A 5283-nucleotide genomic window follows, 5' to 3' on the forward strand; every position below is an offset into this window, starting at 1 on the left:
TGTCAATACATTCAAAACAACCTGAAGGAGGTGGACGAAGTTGTTAGGGCTTTTGTATTTTTACCAAAACTAGCTGTTTTAGTGTCTACTTATTATTTGCACTACAGAAATTTTTAGCAATCTTTGCCAAGATTAGTGCCTAGGCACCATAAAACATACATATAAGAGCCTGTGCCTTTGCCTATGAGCTTTTAATAGTAAGCTCATTGGAGAGAAAGATCCATAGTAATCTTCCTATTAAAATGTTAAAAATCTTCCTGTGTATTTGTAACTAAATAACTTTTGGTGCTATGCACTAAATCCAAAACAGGAGAATATAGTCCACAAGTTTCTTTTTGTTCTCTCCTTCCTCCCCCAAAAACAAACAAACAAAACCCCAAAGTGGCAAATAAATTCACAGAAGTTTAGAATATTTTGGAACTATCACAAATACCTCTATTTTAGCAATATAATAATTCATAAGACCCTGGTTATTTTAAATTGAAAGAAACAAACACCCTCTGTCTCAAACCCTAGATCTCACCTACCAATTTTGAGCTGATACAAGAACATTTTGGAGGCATTTTAGAAGATGGCCAGAACTTGACTTATAATGGAAACTCAGCTGGAATACTAAATATGCAATATTTGTTATCATTCATACCATGCCCTTTGAGCTGACTCGTTCAATGACATTCTGTGACCACATTGGAATAAAAGACAACATTAAATTTCCTAATTTGGAATATCTTTAAAATGATTGTAGTAAGTAAGCAGTTGTTGGGAGACTAGAATAAAGAAGCACAGACACTAAGATTTTCTACAAAAAAAAACTTTGCTACTGCTATATTGCTTATTTCACAGAAATTGTGGCAGTGAGCCAGAGGGAGGTTAGGTAGACAAATAGGAGGTGAGAAGAGAACAAGTTTGTCAGCATTTATAACTGACTACTGTGAGAATAAGTTTGTGTGGTATTGGTTTAAGAGAAGTTTTTGTTCAACAGACTTCCTAGAAGCGAAGTCATTTTTGTATGGTGTGCAATGGGGTCATTTGCTCAAAACATGTGAAAAAGGACTATTATGATTCTTAGCTGGCACTTGGTGGTCCTTTTTCAGAAAGCTTCTGTTACCTCTCAGCTCTGTGTTCTTGGGGAACCCTGGCACAGGACGCAGCCTGACTCACAAATAATTCCCCCCATCCTCCCCTCCTCTACCTAAACAAAACTGATTAAGATGCAGTGGGAGACATACCTAAAGCCCTCCAGATAAGGGAGCAACTGCCCTAGGTCTCATTTGCATCCAAGATGGAACCAGATGACCATTCATTTATATGGGAGATGGAGAACAGAAAGCCCAAAGCAGAGACTGCAGTGAATTCTGGGATCAGAGAAGCAAGGGAGCACTGCATGATGGGGTATCTGTGCTCCAAATGCTAATCAACCCGCATTTACACACACCCAGCTCAGCATTTATCAGACCAGTTCTAATCTGGATTTACAAAGGACTTTCCCCGCCCCACATACACACACCTTTAAGCAGAAGTAAATAGGCATCTCGGGCTGTACATTTCCCGGTCCCACTATGGGAGGTCTATTTAAACTTGACTGACTAAAACTCGGTTGCCGGGTTAGGGAATGCTGAGGCAAAGAGACCGAGTCAGAGGGGGTATGGGCAACCCTTGAACAGCGGTAAAGGGCTCATCACAGTGTCCAGCCCATTGGAGTCCTGACCACAAGTGTTGTCATACTTTTCCCAGGATGACTGGTGGAAGTTCTCCCCCCAGAAGGTTATGAACACTCCAATAATTGCCTTAAGTCTGTTAAAAGACTATAGTAAGATCTGGAAAAGTTTTGTTCCTAAGCTGAGGCTTGTTCACAACAAGTAAAAATCCAAAACCCTGATGCTGCAAGCTATCTATTGTTTCTGAAGAAACCATGAGATATCCCATCAGTATATCTGCTATCCATAGGAATTTCAAACTGGCTCCTAAGTGTCTGGTTACTCCTTAACCTTATGCTTTCCTGATTATCAGTCAGTTTCTTGAGATGTTCCAAATCAGATAAGCCCTTGTCAACAGAAAAGATAATTATTTACACTATTAAGACTGCTTTGAAGAGGCTGAACTGAGGGTATAAAAATCTGTATAAAAAAAAAAGGCAGCAGTGTGTGTGCTTTAAGAGGAAAAGTCTTTCTGACACCATCCGTAGTTGTTCTCGAGAAGCTGGAAGAAACATATCGTCTCCCTTCAAGGATTGCTCTAAGAACTTTACCTGTCAGCATTGCAACCCGAATGCCTTGGACTGGTGAGATCCTAGCTCTCGCTCTCTCGCTCTTCTTTTCTCTCTAGGCATAGATTTCTGAACCTGAACTGTATCAGTTAAGCTTGAGCTAAGTTTCCCCAAATACTTAGTGAAACCAGGGTAGTATTGTAAAGTTTTGTGTTTGTTTTTCCTTTGCATGTCTATTACTACTAGTACCATTATATATTTCATATACTTAGCAATAAATAATTTTGATAGTCAAACTGGTAGTAACTGGATATATTTTTCCTTCTCTGCTTCTCTTTCCTTTTGTGCTCTGCAGCAACGCTTCTTTTACCTAAGCTAAAGATCCCTGTGAAGACCAAAAATATTGTGGGGTCTGCTCATCAAGAGGCCAAAGATTGGGACGTGCTGAGTTTGAAACACATAAGGGGATCAGCTTGTACAGGCTGATTGACCCAGTTCAGCTCAGACATGCCCTAATGAACTGAATGCTGGCCCATGAGGGTGTCAGCTGGACACCCAGCCGCAGTCAGAGGTATTCTGTTTAACTGTGTGCTTGTGTCTGACTGCAGTTTATTGTTGCTCTGATTGATTGACTCTTGGCATATGAGAGTGTCAGCCTGTCCATGCTGATCAACCTGGCCGGGTCAGGCGTGTCACATTAATCTGTGTGTGTTTGTGTCTATGACTGATTTGGTGACTGGAGGAACCCAGTCCCATTGAAACTGAGTCCTGCAAGATAGCTCCACTGGGGGTGAGGACTTGCAGAAGGGAGATATACAGCTCCGTATAGAAACACAAGTAACATAAGCAGCACATTGACAGAATTACCAAGACCCTAGAAACATATCCTTTATAAATGAGCACACCCCAAGGTGATGGACAAATCTGGTAACACTTCAGAAAAGCAAGGAAAAGAATCTTGATTTTAAAATATAGGGAGAAAACAGAAGAAGAAAGCCAGAAAGGAGCAGAATATGGGAGTGAGAATGTGAAGTGAAGTAAGGGGTACAGCCTCTTCATCATGTCTCCAATCCAACCTTTCTATACGGTCTGCTCCCAATATTTTGCACAGGCCACTACTTCTGGTGTTGGTGTTGCCAGATCTTGTGGGGTGCATTGTGGTGTCACAGGGCATCTCAGGAGATAGATGATGCATTGTTTGCTTCTTCTGACAAACACATTGGTCACATGCATAGAAGCCCCATGATTTCATGAGGAAATTGCATCTTCCGAGACCCACTCTCAGTCTGTTCAGACTCCACCATGTATACCATTTGTAGCTGGAGCCAGACACTAACTCCTCACTGAGGGAAATTCCTCGCTAACTCCATTCAATTCATTGCTGACTCCATTCAAGGGCATAACCATGCATATATTTAAAACAGTGACAAAAAAAGTCTAGCTTCCCATACGGTTAAGGCAATCCAGTTTTTATGAATAGCAGCACAGAAGATAATAATATAGATGGCTTCAAAGCCAGCAACCTTTGACTTATCTGCCCAAATGACAAAGTACCCATTTGAGTTGGGAAATTTGGCAGCTCCCCCCCCCCTTCTGCCTAATATCAAAAACCCTGAGACCCTTGCAACAAGTTGGGGCCAGACCATGCACCCTTTCCCACCCCTGCAGCTGGATGAGGCCAGGCCATGCTCTTCCCCTTCAGCTATATGGGGCTGGGCCATGCCTCCTCCCCCACTGTGGGGCCAGGTTGGGGCTGGACCACACCCCTTTCTCCCACAAGGAAATAGAAGCGTCTCCCCCAGCAGATATTTAGCAAGGACTGAGAACTGGTAAATTCAGTATTTATAGCGGAGGTAAGTTACTGGAAGGCACTAAAAAGTATATCTATACATATAGATGGATGAGTAATATATGTTAGATATATTTTTGGCATTCTATTCTATTATTCTATTACATTAATACCAAAATTCCCATTGTATAAGCTACATATTCATTTGGAATCCACTACACAATGTAGTTACCAATACTATGTTATTTATATGAGTTCATATACACACATATTTGTGTGTGCGCGCGCGTGTGCGTGTGAGAGAGAGAGAGATAACACAAAGAAGATTAGGGCATGGTGACAGCATGGTTATGGAATCTTGCTATGGCTCCTGAGGGATGAGTTTCAGTTTCAGTCTAGAATCATGCTGAAAGGCTGTTCTCAGTCAGCCAAACTATAAATGTGTACCTGGTCATTCTGGCTTGGGAGCCAAAGGAGGCCAGATATGTTACTAGTCGCATTATTTCCTTTTGTGCCATTAGCCGTGGAAATTGGCATGCATTACTTCAGTGGTGCTCAACTTTTTTGATGGGCAGTGCTCAGGCCAACTGCAGGCAGGATCCAGCTGATGGTCCCGATTTAGCATGGGGTAGTCATGGCAGAACTCCATCTGACCATACAGAGTAGGGCAGGGGGTATCCCGGCTACAGCTTGGCCCTGCAGTAGGGAGTGAGAGGGTATGGCCCAACCTTATGGGAGAAAGGGGTGTGGTCCAGCCCCAACCTGGCCCCACAGCGGGGGAGGAGGCACGGCCCAGCCCCATATAGCTGCAGGGGAGGAGCATGGCCTGGCCTCATCCAGCTGCAGGGGTGAGAGAGGGTGCATGATCTGGCCCCAACCTGTTGCAAGGGTCTCAGGGTTTTGGTATTAGGCAGCATGGTGGTGTTGGTGGTGGTGGGGTGGGGGGGTAGCTGCCAAATTTTCCAACTCGTGGGGAGTCCCTCCAGCCAGATATATATGGCTCTGTGGGAAGCTTCTGGTCTGCAGGCTGGAAGTTGAGAACCCATACCTTACTGAAATGGGCTGTTTGACTAGTAGGGCCTTTGACTTTGACTTCTGATATATCTAGAGACAGACAGACAGACAGAGACATGTATATGTGACCAGTGGGGTCCCCCAAGGCTCTGTCCTTGGACCCATACCGTTCAACATCTTCATTAATGATGTGGACACTGGAGTCAGAAGCGGACTGGCCAAGTTTTTGGATGACACCAAACTTTGGGGCAAAGCATCCACACCAGAAGACAGG

Source organism: Alligator sinensis, unplaced genomic scaffold (assembly GCF_000455745.1).
Source record: "Alligator sinensis unplaced genomic scaffold, ASM45574v1 scaffold574_1, whole genome shotgun sequence".
Taxonomy (NCBI): Eukaryota; Metazoa; Chordata; order Crocodylia; family Alligatoridae; genus Alligator; species Alligator sinensis.